Consider the following 20,669-nt stretch of genomic DNA (forward strand, 5'->3'; position numbering starts at 1 on the left):
CTGCACAGTGTATCAAAAAGCAGAGACACACTTTGCTACAGAGGTCTGTAGTGTGAAAGCTTAGGTTTTTCCAGTAATCAGGTACAGATATGCGATCTGGACCATAAGGAATGGTGAATGCCAAAGAATTGAGCTTTTGAACTGTGGTACTTGAGAAGATTCTTGAGAGTCCCTTATACAGCAAGGAGATCAAACCAGTCAATCTGAAAGGAAATCAACCTCTGACCCTTGCTGTCTCAGCTGAGGCATCAACTGAGGGCCTCCAGGTGGACAGAAAGGATGCTTCCACTGCAAAAGTACCTAACCATGGCAGCTCCAAGCAAACAGTTTGTAGCCTCACCCATGGAGAAGCTCAGAAATGCTGAAGGCTCTGTGTACCCTGGGTCTCCCGATAACATGGTTGCATTCTCCCCAGCAGCACTGGAGGCTAAGGAAGGGGCATTCTGGGCCCTGGAGGAGGGGGATGGCTCAGGGATCCACTGGGGTCACCGCTTACCAAGTGGGACTGGAAATGACAGAGCAGGCATATGTGACAGAGACCTGGTGAATGGTTGTGGGACAAAAGGGAACCAGCTCTCCATGAAGTACCTCACCCAAAATCCCCTGGAGGAGAAGCCCAGGGATAAGTTCATCTGAGATGGGATGAAGAGAGTCTATTTCATTACCCCTTATAATTTCTCTGAATGAGGAGGTGGTGGAGTTGGTGGGTAATCACAAACTTCCATGGCCTAGACTATCTCCCAGTTTCTTTCTTTGGGGCTGCCTCTCCCCAGGTTCAGTTATGTAGTTCTGAAGGAAATTGAAAATCATGTGTGCTGCTGGGTCAGGGCCATACAACAATGTAAAGTCAATCATAGGACCCGATGGCCCTGCCAGGATGGCTAATCTAGGACTGTACATGTGATCTGAGGTGGGTCATTCAGAGAACACCCTCGAACTCTGATGTCTTCAATCTTTTCTTTCCTTATTGGAGATGCCTTCAGGATATAAAACCCTAGGGCAGGTGGCTTGGACTCCCTCAGTAGGTGTAGAAGCCTTAAGGAAGAAAGTTGTCAGGCTAAGACCATCAGAGAAGAAGGAAGGGAAAGAGTGGGGGTGTGAAATAGAGAACTGATGACTTCTGATTTCTTGGGTCCAGTCACATAGACCTTTGCATTTGCTCTGAGTCTTGTGTCCTGGATTCCCAGAATCATTTCAATGAGTCTCCCTTTTTATTGAACCCAGTTGGAGGTGGGTTCCTCTCAACTGTGATTCAGATTTTGTTCTCTATCCTTCCCCATCATTGTACACCTCCCAGACACAAACAGAGGCACCTGTTTGTTTCAGCACCATTATGAGTGAAACCCTTTTTATTCTTTAATGAGAATAGGGTGTGCAGACCACCAAATACAGTTCACCAGCATCCTGGGCAGGAGTACCCTAAGTGTGATTTAGTGCTTGCTCGGAGTGGCCTTACTGATTCCTGAATGACTCCAAGCATTTATACTGCCTATGCCAGGTCAATCCTGTCATTTCCTTGATCAAAGACTGAGAAATACAACTTCAGGAAGATGTCACCCAGGATCCAGGTCTCTCTAGATGTCCTCTCTGTGTTCTCTTTAACGGTGGTATAGCAGTGGCCTCTAGAATCCTGGAGGAGTCAGAGACACACACCAGTCAGCCTGAGCCCTTACCTGCGACTTCCACAAATATCCAGACCCAGCACAATTCTTGGTTTTATGTCCCTCTTTTGATAAGTATCAAGGGATTTTCGCATTAGCAGGGGATATGAGAGTTTATCCACAACCAAAAAGGGCCAAGACGTGAGGTTCCCATGAGGAAGGGTGTGTCAGAGGGGAGGACTGGGAGTTGGGGATACAGAGGAATGATAAAGAACAAAGTCCTACTGTCGAGAATAAGGAAATATATTAAATATCCAGTCATAAACCACATGAAAAATAATAAGAAAAAGAATATGTATTTCTGTATGTGTATAACTGAGTCACATTGCTGTGCAGCAGAACTTAGTGCAACACTGAAGATTAGCCACACTTCAATGGCAGAAAGTGAAGAGAAACTAAAAAGCCTCTTGATGAAAGTGAAAGAGGAGAGTGAAAATGTTGGCTTAAAGCTCAACATTCAAAAAACGAAGATCATGGCATCTGGTCCCATCACCTCATGGGAAATAGATGGGGAAACAGTGTCAGACTTTATTTTTTCAGGCTCCAAAATCACTGCAGATGGTGACTTCAGGCTTGAAACTAAAAGACACTTACTCCTAGGAAGGAAAGTTATGACCAACCTAGATAGCATATTCAAAAGCAGAGACATTATTTTGCCAACAAAGGTCCGTCTAGTCAAGGCTATGGTTTTTCCACTGGCCACGTATGAATGTAAGAGTTAGACTGTGAAGAAAGCTGAGCACCGAAGTATTGATGCTTTTGAACTGTGGTGTTGAAGAAGACTCTTGAGAGTCCCTTGGACTGCAAGGAGATCCAACCAGTCTATTCTAAAGGACATCAGCCCTGGGTGTTCTCTGGAAGGACTGATGCTAAAGCTGAAACTCCACTACTTTGGCCACTGCATGCGAAGAGTTGACTCATTGGAAAAGACTCTGATCCTGGGAGGGATTGGGGGCAGGAGGAGAAGGGGACGACAGAGGATGAGATGGACGGATGGCATCACTGACTCGATGGACATGAGTTTAAGTGAACTCCTGGAGATGCTGATGGACAAGGAGGCCTGGCATGCTGCAATTCATGGGTTGCAAGAGTCGGACATGACTGACTGAACTGAACTAAACTGAATAAAATTTTTACAAAAGAAAAACAGTGTCCAAAGTTCTCCTCTCTCCCTGTTTCTTTCCTTCTGACTCCTGCTCTTTGTTTTCTCTGCAGAGAATGCTGGTTCTCCTCCTGTGTCCCCACAATCCATACTTTATTTAAAAACTTTATTTTGTATTGGAGCATAGCTGATTAACAAAATTCTTAGTTTCAGGTGGACAGTAAATGGACTCAACCATATATATCCATGTATCCTGGTCCCAAACATACCCCTCCCATCCAGGTTGTCATATAATTAAGCAGAATTCCCAGTGCTACACAGTAACTCGTTGTTGGTTATCCATCTTAAATAGAGCAGTGTGACCACAATACGTTCTTGAAAACTTAACTCAGGAACTCTGGGAAGCCTCCTTCGGCCTGCACTCACCCTCTTTGGCCACTCCAGGCTTGGTTGGGTAATGTACTCTGGTTCCCCATCCCCACCATCTGTCTGTAGCCCTCATCATCCCGAGTAATTACCCAGTGCCCCAATACAGAGCACCTTGGCATGCCATTTGCATGGAATCCAGTGCAGTTTTTCCTAGAACCAAGCAACCCTCCACATGGCTCCATGAGTTTACAGTTTTAGAATTCCTGAAATTCCCTCTCTTCCTCAAAGCCTTCTTTCAGCCCATCAGCCAGGTCTGAACTCCCACAGGAAGCTGACATGAAGCCTCCACCCTGTGCCGGGGCTGAGCAGTCACCTTGCACCCTTTATTCACATTAACATCCAGCCTCCCCACAGAGGGGTCGGGTATCCCAACTCACAAAGGGGGCACCCGGCCAGAGTAAGGGGAAGATGCATCCGACAACTAAGGTGACCATATAATTTATCATCCAAACCAGGAAAACTGCGAGAAGGAAAGGGAGACTGTTAATCCCTATGGTGGGACAGCACACTGGGAGTGTCCCCAGTCATTCTCCTTGTCACATGACTTATTTCAAGGATCGCTGGAGCTGACTTTCTGTGTTCATCCTTCTGAGAATTCAGATTGAACTGAAGCTTTTTGAACATTGAGGACCTGAGTGTTCCCCTCTCCTTGTGACTCCCACCATGCGAGCATGGCGTGGTGTCTCCACATTTATTTCAGGATGATCAGTGTCACAGACTGCCCTTTACTCTTAAGGGGTTCATCTTGTGGGAGGCTCTGGCAGCCCCTGGGCTCAGCAGCATCTATAATAGTGTGAAATGACCTGCAAAGGGCGCCCTCCTCCCAGCAGCAGCCCAAGGATTCCTGCAAGATCCTATTTGAGAACCACCTTTCAGCGTTCTCCCCTCAAATGGACGATGTAGGCTTGAGCTGGGACTGGGTAGTTGATGCCGTTGATGGTGAAGATAATAGAGGGCAGGGTACTGACCACAAAACATGAAACGTAGTGCTATTAGAGAGAGAGGGAGAGAGGTTGGCCCTGGAGATCCTTCTTGTGTGTGGAGACTGGGAGTGACCCTGGGGCATGACCTTTCACCTCGGAACCCCTTGGCATGGCACCGATGAGTTTCTGGATGTTATTGACCAGTCTTCTTGGGCCAAGGATCATTGATGTCCCAGTATCCACAAAGGGCTAACAGCAGCCAGAACAAGCAATAACCTTTCTTTTCATGGAGATGCTGAGACACAGTGTGACTAAGCAGGCATCAAGGTCATTCTGAGTTTCCCCAGAGATGCCCCCTTCCCGTCTGTCTTCTAAACAGCCCTTTGTCTCTTGCCCTCTTTTCCTTTACTCCCAACACGACACCTTCCTTGACATTCTTGAATGCAGTACTTGAATACACCAGGCTCTTTTGCACCTTGACACAAGCTGGGCTTCCTTCCTAGAGGAGCCCCCTCCCCTTTAACTAGCAAATTTCTTCTTATCTTCCAGATTCCAGCTTAATTGTCATGGTTTCAGGGAAGTCTTTCCCCTGGTGTTTATCAGTCTCCTTTCTTGACAGTCTCTTTGTAGACACTTCCTCATTTCTAGCATGTACCAAAGTCACAATTTACTATATGTGTGTCTCATTTCCTGTTCATCTGCCTTCTTAGACGGGAGGGCGAGTTTTATTCTCATTACCTCCTTAAAGTGCCTGGCACACCGTGTATGCTCAAGGCTTCTCTGTTCAGTGAGTGAATGAAGACAGTGTGAATAATGAATGAGAGACATCCAGAGAGCTGTATTGTGTGGGGAACAAATAACGGGTCAGTTGCAGACTGAAGATGGAGGTTTGCGAGGGGAGCAGATTCTCACAGTGGTGGGATAGACAGGCTCCTCTGGGAGAGGGTGTCTGCCAGCACTGCTCCTACAACCAGCTCAGATGCTGAGACCCTGGCCAGGAAATACATGACTAGCCCACAGAAACTCCAAAGGACAGGTCAGCTTTTGTCTGAGGGTATCACACAGAATCCTATCAATTATGCCTCTTGTCCTCGGGTCATTCCTGGATCCCAGCTTCCTGATTCTCTGTTATAGCCCCTGCCCCACTGTGTGCCCATGAACATAGGGTATCTTTTTTATTAGTTGCTTTCACATCTTAAGACTTCAGCAAATCTCTCTACACTGCTCAGTAATTGCTCCCTTAGGGGACCAGTTCTCCCCATTTGCTCAGGATTTTCCTTGTTTTTAAACTGACATTTATCTGTACTGAGAACTTCCTATGTCTCAGGTAGCCCCGGACAGTTGGTCATCTTATACCTCTGTTCAGGCTGGAGAAATTCTCCCTGATTCTCTGTTCACCACACTGTAGAGTCCTCTAACCATGCTCTATGCTTTACAGGGCAGTGGGTGCAATCCTCTTCCAGCTACACAGACCTCTCTGGACCATTTTAGGACCCTGGTCAGAGCCCTGGTCAGAACGCCTGGGGATTATGAACCCATTGGTTGTTTGTATATCTATCTGCTTGTGTGTTTGTTTGTGTATGTGTTTGTATGTGTGTTTATATGTGTCTCTGTGAGTGCTTGTGTGTCTCTGACTAGATATGCATGTTTTTATGTATCTTTGTGTAGGTTTATATGTATCTGCTTGTGTGTTTCCAAGTGTCTGTGTGTCTGTCTGTGTCATTGTGGGTGGTGTATATGTCTGTTTGACTGTGTGTTTGAGAATGTATTTGTGTGTGTCTGCCTGTGTCCATGTACAGTAGCTGGAGCATTATTTGGGCTGACCCTCAGAGGGAGAGGCTTACCTGGCCATGTGTAACTCCAGTCTCTGGCGTGGATTAATGGTACCCAGTTGAGTGCTCCCTGGCAGTAGGATTTATCCACCCCACCAAACATCACCACACTACCTTTCGCCCTGCACGTGTAGGGAGAAGAGAAGGGGGATCCTTGGAGGACAGTAACAACGGCACTGTCTGAGAGCTGTGCTGGTCCACCCATCCAGGCCCTAATAAGGTCCCCACATACAGATGCAGAAATCGAGCCTCGGAGCGATTGAGATCCAGACTGAGGTCTATTACTGGCTAATGAGTGGCACAGAGGAGGTTAGAAGCTGAGTCACCTGGCTGGGTGCCACCCACTCTATCTTCTGAAGATGCCCTACCTTCTGCAACCTGAGTGCTCAGACACACTCAGAGGACATGATGCTGAAGCATAATGGCTTTCTTCTTGTCTAGCTTGTCATTTTTCAGGAAAATTAAAGCATGGGAGTTCTAAGGGTATGGGTTCAGGTCACCCAGAGTTGGCACCGTTGACCTGTGACCTCTACTGTCCAAAGGGCCTCAACTCAGAAGGGACCCCACCTCTGTTCTCCCTGTCTTTAAATGCCTAATATTTATTGAACAAGGGGTCCCACATGTCTGTTTTGTGTCCCACACATTCATGTTTCACTGGCTCCTGCAAATTTGGTAGCTGGTCCTGGGCTCCCAGTGGAATGCTAATGAGAAAGGAAAGATATCCACCATCCTTCTCCTTCCTTCCTGATCAAATTCATAAGTAAATCATATTGCTTTTTCCTCCAATTTGTTTCCTGTTGCCTTCCATTAGTCTTCCTCCTCACTCACCCCCCTAGATCAAATTACTGGTTTTGAGCCCAGGAACAGGGTTGTGTTCCAATAAAAGGTTATTTATACAAGCCAGGGGTGAAGGCAGGTACAGTCCTGGGGCTATATTTATCCTGGCTTAGATTATCTTTCAGGATTCTTCTTTATCAAGTGTTCTATAATTTTCGTGCAACTGAAAGCATCTTACAGCTAATTTGGAGAAAGGGATTGTCCATCTCAGACTTACTTGCTCAAGTAGAAGGCAAAAACAGGCTCAGAAATGGCATCTTGATTCTTCAGGTTGGCAAAGATGGGGATAGCTCCAAAGAGGGATATGTTGGGGTAGTTCAAGCCCAAGATGCCATCAAAAGGTGCACCCTCACACCCATATTCCACAACACTTAGACTGAACAGCGGGTCAGTACTTACAAGGTCCCCAATCTGTGGGAGAGAAGACTGTTCCCACTTAACAGATACATGAAGTGGGACTAGGACTGGGCTGGGGTTTTATTGCCATTAAATCCGCAGAGAAGAAATGAGGCTGGGCTCTGTCTTTGGTGGACCTCAGACGGTTAGACCAACCTGGGAGGGGAATTTGGGTTCCATTTGTGAGAAGCTGTGAATTTTAAAACATCTGCCCTTCTGAAAAACACCACCTGAGTGCGTCAAACTGGCCTTGTGGCTTCTGTCCAGGTGGGGCAACCAAGAGTCAGGCCAGGACCCATTGTGGGTGCCCCCTTGTGGACAAAATGAGTAGAGAGCAAGGTCGTCTTCTCTGGAATCACTATGACCTAATGACAGGAATGGACTGAATTCTCTGTAAGGCACTGTGGATTCTGCCTCTGTCCAGGAAGACAGAAGCCAAATCACAATCTTGCTTGCAGGGATATATGAAAATACAGTCTGGGAAATTCACTTTTGGGGATATGTGTGTATTTGTGTGAGTGTGTATGAGAGAGAAAGAGAGAGAGGGGAACTACACAAGCACTTTGGGGAGGCAGGCCATACATTTTATTAGACTCTCAAAGCCACTGTAGAGTGATAACTCATTTATCAGGCCCTTTAATTTCTCTGGCCTCCAGTTTCCCACTATGGATACCTGAAGCCCTTGACTGCCCCCAGTGTCCCCAGATCAGTTTTATCCTGTCCCTAACACCCTATAGCAACTTCAGTCATAAAAAGTCAACCCAGCTCCACCATTTACCACATGTGTGACACAAGCAACCCTTGCTGTCTGCACCTCAGTTTCTTCATATGTCTCATGAGCTAACCACCTGCTGTGTGGGGTAGATGCAGGATTAAACCAATTATTACCTGAAAGTGCTTGGAACAGTCTGTGAATATAAAAGTGGGTGATTTTTTCCCCTCTTCTCACTCCCAGCAAAATGAACCTTGATCTGCTCATGGGCAGAGTAGCTGCAAGTTCACACCTCAAGCCACTATCTGGGTTAGCTAATCCATTTGCTCATGTGTCACCACGGCACTGCCTCCCCAGGGACAGGATACTGTGGGTAAGATGGGCAATGTCTATGGGATTTATGCTAGGAAGAGTCCTTCCAGATGGTCCTGCATCCATTTTACAAGAAGGGGTCACTCCATCGCCAGTCCTGACTCAGCTTCTCTTTACATGTTACCGGAACGGTGTCATAAACAAGAAATCCCTTCATGGTCCCAGATCCATAGGCGATCCTGAAGGTCTTTTGGGTAGGCCAAAAGGTGGAAGACTTGTAATGACTGAACCTAACTTGTCTAGCTGCAGACACGAGTGTCATCATGTGCCAAGGGTGGAAACAGGGCGGCAGGGCAAGTGAAGGATGGTCTGGGTAGAGGGTGTCTATTCTCATAACAGGCTGGACTGGGGCAAAAGAGGGAGGGCACCCACAAGTCAGATGAGCCTGTGTCAAAGATAACCTGGAATTCCTGAGGGGGTGTTCCAGTGGTGATGTTACTTACATAGAGCATCTGCAGGGAGAAAGAGGGAGTGGGTTGGTGCAGAACTGGCTACCCTCTCTTCCCACACTGATATGTCCCTATGGGTGTCATATATCTCTTGAGATCACTTTCCAACCACTGTGAGGCTCACAGCCTTTGATCACAGAGGTGCTTGCATTTGATATTTTTTTTCCTGTGCTACATTGTACGCAGGATATTGATTCTATGACCAGGTGTTGAAGTGGTACCTCCTGCATTGTAAGTGCAGAGGCATAATCACTGGGCCTCCAGGAACATTGGACACCCAGGGAAGTCCTGGTGCCTTCATTTGAGAAACTCTGTAGTCTCTTCAAACCCAGCCTTAGCACCCCCTTCTCCAGGAGGCCTTTCTTGATCAACCTCAGCCACTCCCTCTAAACTCAGACCACATTCAATGAACACCACACAAGTGACCCTTTCATTTGACATGTATTTACACTTTGCCTATCTCTCAGGCTGACATGAGCATTCTTGAAACAAAATAAGCCCTTTTTCTAATCTAAAAACAGTAACCACTGTGTTAGATTCTGATGGCCTTACACAGAATACGGGTTCATTAACTTTTTACTGCTGTGGTTCTTGCGTCTGTCCAAACTGAATTACTCTGCCTGGTTATTCACAATTGCTTTGCAGTTGGTTCTACCTACTGATCAGAGATGGTTCACTCTTCATCTATAATTAGTTGACTCCCTTAGTTCAGAAGGAGCTGCTGCTGCTGCTGCTGCTGCTGCTAAGTTGCTTCAGTCGTGTCTGATTCTGTGCAACGCCATAGACAGCAGCCCATCAGGCTCCACCATCCCTGGAATTCACCAGGCAAGAACACTAGAGTGGGTTGCCATTTCCTTCTCCAATTCAGGAAAGTGAAAAGTGAAAGTGAAGTCGCTCAGTCGTGTCCAACTCTTAGCCACCCCATGGACTGCAGCCTACCAGGCCTCTCTGTTTTGGGGGTATTTCCAGGCAAGAGTACTGTAGCGGGTCGTCATTGCCTTCTGCTCAGAAGGAACAATCTCCCTCAAACTAATGACACATCTTTGACACAGAAATGGATGTTTACCTGCCACCTGGTAATTTCTGGGCCCAGTCACCAAGACAAGAGTTGAGGATGATAGTGCCTTCTCCTCTGCGTGGGGTTCCTTTGGCCCAGTGTTTCTGCCTCTTGCAGGAGCCCCAGCCCCAACATCCCACGAGGCATCTCCAAATGGGCCCCAATGTTAAGCTAGAGCACCAGGGGGCGCTGTGGAGCAACATCCTCCCAAAACCCTCACATCCATGATGTTCCTCAGGGGGTGAATAGTTATATTTGAGCCACAAGAAGAAATCTGAGACAGTCTGTAAGCATGTTCCCTGAGGAAATTGTTCAGTGAAAGTGTTTTTTTTTTTTTTTTTTTTCACTTAAGGTATTTCTCATGATCTTCACTTGCCTTAGAGGTATTCTTTCACTGAACATTTGACAAAGAAAACAAAGAAGATGCTCCATTTAGCTGTCAGTGTTGAGGTATAACTGTCATTGTAATGGCACTGTGTATTTTCTAATCATTTTTATGAATCATCTTATTATAAGAATTTTATGCATATTCCACGGCAAAGACATAGGTTTGAATAAAGCTTCTCTTCTGTAATGTTAGGTAAGCCATATGACAATGTGGGGTCTCAGTCCCCCCTTTGGTAAAATGGTGGAATGTAATGATTCAAACCTTCCAAATAGGATATCCTGGGGATAAGTGAAGTGGTGGATATAAGGTACCTGATAAATAGGAAGTCACAACAATGACAGCCATTAGCATTGCTGTTGTCACCCCACTGTATCCTTCTCATAGAAGCTCAGGGATGGAGGTAGAAGGGGAATTCCTATCCTATTTTACAAGGGAGGAATTTGAAATGCAAGAGGTTTGTGAATTGGCTGTGGTCACACTGCTTGTCAGATATAAAACACGTATAAGTAGCTCTCCCAATCTTTGTCCAAGTTAAAAGAGAAGAGAGAGTTGAAAGAAGAATCCAGGAGATAGGGAGCAAGTTCAGGAAATGTAGAAAATTAAGAGAAAAGTTAAAAGAAAGCACCACAGAGAGAAACACACAGAGACTTCCAAAGGGATGGAGAGATAAACGATAGTGATACTGAGATGCAGACATAGACATATACACACTGAAGTAGAGAGGGAACAAAGAGGACATGACAAATAAAAGGTAGAAAAGTGCTATTCCACAGGACCACACCTACATCTGCATTGACTGTGCACTGAACAATTGCAAGGAGTTCCAATTTCAATAGATCATGACATGACTGGACCCCAGAGTTGGGCAACTATGAAAACCTACACCAAGAACCTTGGGTCCCACAGTTCCTATAACAAGGTACTTATCAATAAGTAAGGGTTAAACTTTAAGATTGTCAGGGAAATATTCCATTCTGTTCTAAACATGATGAGTAGAAGAATAATCAGATGCAAAGAAAAATCACAGAAAGGAAGATGATGTGGCTTACAGTCTCCATACTTACATGACTCTGCAATCTGAGAAGGCCACCAGGTCGAGGAGCACAAGCCACTTCATGCTTCTTTCCTGGCTCCAAGTATTCAGAGCAGTCCTGGTTCTTAGCATGTAGTGGTGACCAGGAGCCGCTAGTTATATATGCTCTGACATGCCCTAGTTTTAGGCCACTAATAGGTCTGAAAAAATCAAAAAAGTCTCGATATAATCTTTACCTTCATCAGTGTCCTTGGTGAGTGGACTTTGAACCTTCACAGAATACAGAGAGTTGAACTGTAATCTCTTCCTTGAAGCTTGGCTGGAAAATCAAACTTATGTACACGGACATCTAAGAAGATGGAGAACCTTGCCCACTTAGAGAAAAAACCTGCTAAGAACATCATAAAAATGGACACTAAGGTCCGAGCTCGACATTCGTGTTTTCATGTCATCTTCCTAGCCACTTCATGAGATATGCATTGCTGTCTTCATTGGAGAGGAGATTGCTAGGAAGATAAGTTGTCAAATGACAAAGTGAAGACTTTCAGGGACAGCCCAGGGACATACAATGGGCTTTAGGTAGTGGGTCTAATGGCAGACATCAGGGGCACCTATGATGCCAGTCTGAAACAAAGATTTAGGGCAAAGCAGTACTTCAATTCCATGGTTTCAGTATTGGAAGAAATGTCATATGCATCCAAAATGTATTTTATAGCATCCAAAAAATGTACAAGGAAGAACCATGTGTTAGTCTCTGGGTTAAAGGCTTCAAAGTCAAAGTTGATCACGACAAAAGTAGTCTTTATCTTAAGAGAGCTAGCAGTCTAGTTATCACAAAATCATGGCCCCAGGAGGCAGAGGATATGATACTAGGACTAGGTGGCCATGTTGAACCCTGGGCCACACAGGCCTTACCTCTGGGAGCAGCCTTTCCTCCACTTCACCCATGCTGGAAAGCAGGCCAGTTGGCCATGTTTTCAGGAGAATTGGAAGTTTGGATATTTATGTACAATCTACTGATTTTAATGCTAGCAACTAATTTTTTTCCCAAAAAACAGTGGGAATGAAATCTCCACAGCAATGTGCTGGAATCAGCCTTCAGTCTCTGCAGATTTTTATTTCTCGCCTAGAGTTGGGAGTGCAGTGGGGACAGAGAAGAATTTAATTCATGTCTGTTGATTTACAAAGAGACTTAATGCATACTGAACATGTGTGTTTCCTTTCTATTTATAAAGAAAAATCACCAGGGACATACAAACCAACAAAATTTAACTGCTGAAGATAAATAGATATATTTCTGATATAATTTCCCCATAGTGTCTATGTCATGAAAAATTTTGTCTGCCAAACCAAACATATAAAAAAATAATTTTGAAATGTCTTCCCAATCAAAGAAGACAAAACAACTGTGGCAGCCAAAGTAAAGACAATCATGTTTAATAAGTCATCCAGGACTCCCAGGGCCTATTGCTGCTTGAGATCTATCCATGCCTGTCCCTTGAATACAACAGGGGCCTCTCCTGTTACCAGGTGTGTTTAGATGGAGCACTGTGACTTAATCCTCATTTTAAATGTTTAAATTCAGTTCTCATGGTTAAATCCCAACAGGGGGAATATGACATCATTGACAAAGGATACACATATATGCCTTTTGAACTATGGCGTTAAGAAGACTCTTGAGAGTCCCTTGGACTGCAAGGAGATCAAACCAATCCATCCTAAAAAAAATCAGTTCTGAATATTCACTGGGAGGACTATGCTGAAGCTGAAGCTCCAATTATTTGCCTACCTGATGGGAAGAACTGATTCATTGAAAAAGACCCTGATGTAGGAAACATTGAAGGCAGGAAGAGAAGGGGAAGACAGGATGAGATGGTTGGATGGCATCACCAAGTCAATGGACATGAGGTTGAGTAAGATTCAGGAGTTGGTGATGCTTAGGGAAGCCTGGCATCCTGCAGTCCATGGCATTGCAAAGAGACAGACATAAGTGAAGGGTCTGAATTGAACTGAACAAATTAAGAAAGAGACTGATAATTCTAATTGCATCAAGTTGGTGACTAGCTGCCCATATAACACATTACTTAAGTGGCTTTAAAATTCAGAATTATGACTGCATTCAGAGTGGAATATCTTCTAAGGAAAAACAAAAATACTGCCCATCCAAAACAAAACCAAAGGAAATCAAAAGAAAAAGAGGAAAGAAATCTGAAACTATATTCAACAACTTATTGTTCCTCATAACTTATGTTATTGTGACAGAATCATATGCATGTTAACAGGTAAAAGCAAGACAATAAGTAATACTAATGTTCTGAAGTAAGCCTTTCAGTGGCTAGAAAAAGAGGTTCACACATAACATAAAGAAGTTTAATTCAAACCCTGCTGTCTTACATCTTGAACTGAAAGCATAAGTTTGTACCAACTAATTATATTTATTTTATTTTTTAAGGAAAATCTGTACTTCCTACTCTGACCAACGGAAAGCCTACAAGCAATGACAGCTTGATAACAGTGACAATTCTGAGGTCTAACAAGTAGCTTCTAAATATGTTTCCCATCAGATGATGCATGGATTCTTAAAGAGATGGCTGATTTCAGGACTGAGTAAGGAAATGCACAAAATAATCTTGGGAATCGTGGAGGACTAGAAAGCTAGGGCACTTCGAAGCCCAGTGGGAACTGGACAGAAAGTTTTGGAATCCAAATGAAAAGGATCTACCAGTTTGTTGGACAGAATGATGTTTCTGCTTTTCAACACACTGTTTATGTTTGTCATAGCTTTCCTGCCAAGAAGCAAATGTCCTCTGATTTCATGGCTGCAGGCACCATCCACAGTGGTTTTAGAGGCTAAGATGAAGAAATCTGTCACTACTTCCAACTTTTTTCCTTCTATTTGCAATGAAGGATGGGGCTGGATCCCATGATCTTAGTTTTTTAATTTTCAATTTTAAGCTGGCTGAATGTGTCCAAATGTTAATAGGCAACATCTGATTTGTCACTGTGATAGATTGCTAGGGCACCAACTCATTATTCTGAGCCCTGAGAAAGGAAAATAATCATCAATATTTATGCTATTTTTGTTTCTATTAAGCATAGGTTATGTAACTACAAACAGTTCCAGGAAAACAAGCTAGACTGTGTTTCATCACACCCCTTCTGGGGGTGATGAAAGAGTGATGGAGAGCAGCTATAATACAGATGAAGCCTCACTCACTGGCTTGCTGCTCACCTCCTGCTGTGGAGGTCTGGTTCCTAATAGACCAAGGACTGGACTGGTACTTGTCCTGACCCACTGTGCTGGTATTGTGGACTCCTGCACTAAACCACTCACTGTGCTGGTATTGTGGACTCTTGCTCTAAACCCAATAGTGGAACATTCTGTAAGACAAACCACTCTGCTTCCGCCCAGTTTCTGAACAAATAAATGACATTAAAATTGGGAGAGGGACAGCTATTTAGTCTTAAAGGAGAACAACCAAGTGCAACATATGATTACATTCTTTCAATAAATTCTGAAAACTGCTTTTTGAGAATCAGGGAAATTTGTACATAGACTGGATATTAGATGTTAATTTTATTGGGAACACAGGAGCATTTTTTTCACATCCTACCATTTTACCCCAAACACTCATTATGTATATTTTGTGAAGTGTTCATCTTGTCCCTAAAACACTTCAGGAAAAATGAATAAGGAGTAAAATAGAGAAGAAAATGACAGTCTGTCTTGATTTAAAAACAGAACTGCATAGCTGCTATGGATTGAATTGTGTCCACTCTTGACTCCCAATGTGATGGTATTAGGAAGTAGGGCCTTTGAGAGGTACACAAGTTGACATGGGGTTTTGATAGTGGCCCCTCATGATGGGATTAGCCTCTCCCTCTTTTTCTCTTATATTCTCTCTTCCTCCTTCCCTTCCCCCACAACAAATGAGAACATAGCAAGAAGAGAAAGACCTGAGGCAAGTCAAGAATGTCTTCACCGGGAACTCAATTGTCCACCACCTTGATGTTGCACAGTCTGTGGTCTATGACAACCTGTGGGACTAAGAGGTTAGTTTTGTAGTTATTGATACTGAATGATGAAATGTAGGGTTCATGACCCTCTTCTTTCTTATATTTGTTATGTTTGAAATTGTTTTGTAGTAAGAAGTTTATAGAATGAACTTTCTGTCTTGTGATACCCAAAGGGGACCGGAATAGAAGATTCAGGCATGTCCCTGATGAGTGAGTGTTTGGAGGACCACATACTCCTTACTCCAACTCTTCTCTTGCCATCTGAAAACCACCACCCCCCATACCTGAAAACCTTACCTCCAATCCTAACTTCATCTCCACTCCCCTGCTAAGCTACTGAGTCATCTAGTTGGAGATCTAGATGATTCAGGAGAGGGTCTGTGAGGAGAAGGAATGCAGACATTTTTAGAAAGAATGATCTTGGCAGCCTCCTTGGTTTTCCCTTCTTTATTGCCATCTGCAGGTGAGGGATAGGGCCTGGGTAGAGAGGAATCCACAAGTGAGACTGCATGGATATTTGCAAGAGAAGGGAGGAGGAATTCACAACCCAATAACCAGGAGGTGGGCAGCTTGCACAGGACCCAGGAGGGAAGGAAGAACCACTAGGAAAGAATAGTGCCTACCTGAGGGCCAGACCTATCTGAGTCTTCCTGTTAAACTTGGAGGTTGTATCCTTCCTGCTTTAATTTCTGCTCCAGATGTGGAGGGGATAGAGCTGTACTCACTGCTAATGAGTCACAGGGAGAGGGACAGCCTCCCCCAGGAACCTTGGATTCCACTCTAACTGTGGGTATCATCCCAAGCCAGAGAGCAAATGGCAGGTCATCCAAAATATGATCTACTTTAAATAGTATTTAAAATGCTACAAAATTTGTCTAAGAGTCCTGGCATATCTTGTTCCCAGTGTTTTTTAGGAGAGATAAACAGTTAGCCTAATTTGGGTTCTGCTGAGGATTCTACAAGCTTCCCCATTGGTAACTTCTGACTTATAACTACCCGATCTCATCCCTCAGAACTCAAATGATGGTAAGTTCCAGTGGGCAAGGCCTCTAAAGTCCTCTAAAGTTGGAGTCCTCCAACTTCACACAGTTGGCTGTGTGCCAACTGGTTTACAACTCTCAATCCTGAGCCCAGGACCCATGAACATCACCAGAAAGTTACAGCCCCCTGCCCACCAGAGGCAGCCTCAGCATCATCAGCAACACCCACCTCGGAGCCACTGGTCCACTGATTGGCACTGAGCCTCAGTCTGGAACAAATATTCTGGAGCAAGTCCAGTCTCCCTCATCCAAGAGGTGGGAAACTGAACCATGGGGTGTATGACTCACCTTAAGGCTGCAGGTAAGTTAGTGAAGACTTGGGACCCAGGAACTCTGGTTCCCAGGCTAGGAGACTTCCAGGAAGGGAAAGATGAGAGAAAGCTCAATTGCATCCACTGCTGGGTAGCTCTCAGATGTCTGCAAGCACCAGAGTGGAAGTTCCATTCCCTTTGCCGCTCAAGTCTGCTTCCAATTTTATCAGCAGACCTGCCTCCATGTAGCAGCAGGAAAGCAACATTCAGGGCTGTTTCTTTTGGGTTCCAGGCACAGTGGGGGAGCCCCAGCTGTAGTGACCCCAGGAGGCAGTCCTGCAGGTGGTGACTGACTCACTCCCAACTCAGAATCCAAAGAGCTCCTGCTCCTCATTCACACAACACAGACCCTGGGTGACTGGATAACATGCACCTGCAGTCAAGCGAGAAGCATTCCTTTCTCAGCCTTCTGGCAACTTAGATACGTGTCTTATGTTTCTTCAGAGAACCCCTGGCTGACCGAGGGTAGGGTCTAAGACTAGCCTGGATGAAGCAGATGTGTTCCCTCTTTGATGCTCAAAATAGACCTTGGAGATTCAAAGGCCTTGAGAGGGTTACAATCACACTTATGTTTTTTTGGGACTTCACTTGATAAATCTGGTTGGAGTAAAAGGACAGAAACACAGGACAAGGCTGGACATCTCTGGGTCCCAGCTGATTGTGAGTTGAGTTCCATCCACCAGGCTTAAAAGTCAGGTGCTAATGTTATTCACAAGCCACCTTTGAAGAAGGAATAGAGGAAAGAGTTTTTGGGCAGATAGTAGTGTGGTCAAAGGGCGATGAGAATCACATGGGGCAAGATGAAACAAGAGTCATTACTTGCTTCTTTGCTCTATCAGTTCCTTGGCATTTCTACTCCTGAGAACAAGTACATGGAAATAGAGGCATTGGTGGTGCTCCTGGCACCTGATGCTCCTGGGGATAACCAGTTTGTGTTCATGTCCCTGAGTCCAGAGCATATTCAGCCTCGTATTAGCCCCAGGTTCTCCCTTCTTGGGAATGTTGACATGCCTCATTGCTGCTAACTCACAACTGAAGCATGGGATGAGGTCATGGTGGTTGACCCATAGGCCAAGTTCCAAGCATGGGAGGAAGATTGGCAGTGGAAGGGTAGCCATTTATTAAGCTTTGTTACCTTGATCCTTAGCAGGGGCTACTTCCCACATCTACAATGATTTTCTCCCAGCATTTGCTTGGCCAGGTCCTTCTCAACATTTAGCATCATCTCAAATGAGTCTCTCTCAGGCTTGCTTTCCCTGGCCACTGCACTCTCACAAGCACAGACCCTGATACAAAAAGTGCCTATAGACACTTCCCTCCATCAATACTATAATTACAGTTACCAAAGTGGAAAGGTGGGAGAGGGATAAATTGAGAGTTTGAGATTACTATATGTATACTACTTTATTTAATAGATAATCAACAAAGACCTACTTTACAACACAGGAATTATGCTCAATAGTCTGTAATAACCTGTATGGGAAAAGAATCTAAGAAAGAATGGGTACATGTATATGTATAAGGGAATTAATTTCCCATAAAACTAATATTAATACAATACTCTAAATTAACTATACTCCTATATAAATTAAAATCTGAATTTTGAAAAATGCTTATCTAGACTCTCATGGAGTTCTTTAGACTCACAGGATTCCAGATATGATCCTGGAGATGGCAGAGTGGGTGCAGAAATTGAGACATTATCTGAGGTTGCATTTTCCTGAGCTGTGGTGTCTTTTTGCTTCTAGTTTCACCTTTGATTTGTCTTTGGAGGATCTAATACAAAGGCTCTGAGACACCAGTTCAGTGTTATTTGAAGGATGAGAGGGAGGTGCTAGTGGGAGAGTGAAATCCCAGCTCCCTAGTCTTGGGTTGGGGCACGTTTGAGGCACAACTTATGTCCCAAGTTTCCTATGAAGATAGGCTGTAGTTTCCCTCTCCAGTACTTGTATGATATCAGACCCAGCCTGGTTCATCGTTTTTCATATCCTGCTAGCCCTGAGACCTCACTGATTTCTCTATGAGAATATTTTTAATATAAATTGATTTACTTTAATTGGAGGCTAGTTACTTTACAATATGGTAGTGGTTTTGCCATACATTGACATGAATCTGGCCCAGGTATACATGTGTTTCCCATCCTTAACCCCCCTCCCACCCTCCTCCCCATCACATCCCTCTGGGTCATCCCAGTACACCATCCCCAAGCACCCTGTCTCATTCATCAAACCTGGACTGGCAATCCATTACACATATGATAATATACATGTTTCAGTGCTATTCTGTGAAATCATCACCCTCTCCCACAGAGTCCAAAAGACTGTTCTATACATCTATGTCTCTTTTGCTGTCTCGTATACAGAGTTATCATTACCATCTTTCTAAATTCCATGTATATGCATTAGTATACTGTATTGGTGTTTTTCTTTCTGGCTTACTTCACTCTGTATAATAGGCTGCAGTTTCACCCACCTCATTAGAACTGATTCAAATATATTATTTTAATGGCTGAGTAATACTCCATTGTGTATATGTACCACCACTTTCTTATCCGTTCATCTGCTGATGGACATGTAGTTTGCTTCCATGTCCTGGCTATTATAAACAGTGCTGTGATGACCATTGGGGTACACGTGTCTTTTTCAATTCTGGTTTCCTCAGTGTGTATGCCCAGCAGTGAGACTGCTGGGTCCTGTGGCAGTTTTAGTGCCAATTTTTTAAGGAATCTCCACACTGTTCTCCAGAGTGGCTGTACTAGTGTGCATCCCTACCAACAGTGTAAGAGGGTTTCCTTTTCTCCACACCCTCTCCAGCATTTACTGTTTGTAGACTTTTGGATAGCAGCCATTCTGATTGGCCTGAAATGGTACCTCATTGTGGTTCTGATTTGCATTTCTCTGATAATGACCTATGTTGAGCAACTTTTCATGTGGTTGTTAGACATCTGTATGTCTTCTTTGGAGAAATGTCTGTTTAGTTCTTTGGCCCATTTTTTGATTGGGTCGTTTATGTTTCTGGAATTGAGCTGCATGTGTTGCTTGCATATTTTTTAGATTAATTATTTGTCCATTGCTTCACTTGCTATTATTTTCCCCCATTCTGAAGGCTGTTTTTTTACCTTGTTTGTAGTTTCCTTTATTGTGCAAAAGTTTTTAAGTTTAATTAGGTTCCACATGTTTCTTTTTCCTTTTATTTCCAATACTCTGGGGGTTGGGTCCTAGAGGACCCTGCTGTGATTTATGCTGGAGAGTGTTTTCCCTATGTTTTCCTCTAGTAGTTTTATAGTTTCTCGTCTTACGTTTAGATATTTAATCCATTTTGAGTTTATTTTTGTGTATGATGTTAGAAAGTGTTTTAGTCTCATTCTTTTACAAATGGTTGACCAATTTTCCCAGCCACACTTGTTAAAGACATTGTCTTTTCTCCACTGTGTATATTTGCCTCCTTTGTCAAAGATAAGGTGTCCATAGGTGCATGGATTTATCTCTGGGCTTTCTATTTTGTTTCACTGATCTACGTTTCTGTGTTTGTGCCAGTACCATACTGTCTTGATGACTGTAGCTTTGTATTAGAGCCTGAAGTCAGGCAGGTTGATTCCTCCAGTTCATTCTTATTTCTCAAGATTGCTTTGGCAATTCTAGGTTTTTTGTATTTCCATATAAATTGTGAAATTATTTGTTCCAGTTCTGTGAAAAATACCATTGGTAGTTTGATAGGGATTGCATTGAATCTATTAGATTGCTTTGGGTAGTATACTCATTTTCAATATATTGATTCTTCTGATCCATGAACATGCTATATTTCTCCAACTATTAGTGTCCTCTTTGATTTCTTTCACCAGTGTTTTATAGTTTTCTATATATAAGTCTTTTGTTTCTTTATGTAGATATATTCCTATGTTTTTTATTCTTTTCTTTTTTTTTCCTAATTTTATTTTATTTTTAAACTTTACATAATTGTATTAGTTTTGCCAAATATCAAAATGAATCCGCCACAGGTATACATGTGTTCCCCATCCCGAACCCTCCTCCCTCCTCCCTCCCCATACCATCCCTCTGGGCCATCCCAGTGCACCAGCCCCAAGCATCCAGCATCGTGCATTGAATCTGG

General features: G+C 43.9%; 1 pseudogene; it reads right to left on the bottom strand.

The window, feature by feature from the left end:
• Positions 1-1,489: 1,489 nt before the first annotated feature.
• LOC133241711 (pregnancy-associated glycoprotein 4-like) lies at positions 1,490-11,275 on the bottom strand (annotated as a pseudogene).
• Positions 11,276-20,669: the final 9,394 nt, after the last annotated feature.

This window comes from Bos javanicus, chromosome 29 (assembly GCF_032452875.1).
Source record: "Bos javanicus breed banteng chromosome 29, ARS-OSU_banteng_1.0, whole genome shotgun sequence".
Taxonomy (NCBI): Eukaryota; Metazoa; Chordata; class Mammalia; order Artiodactyla; family Bovidae; genus Bos; species Bos javanicus.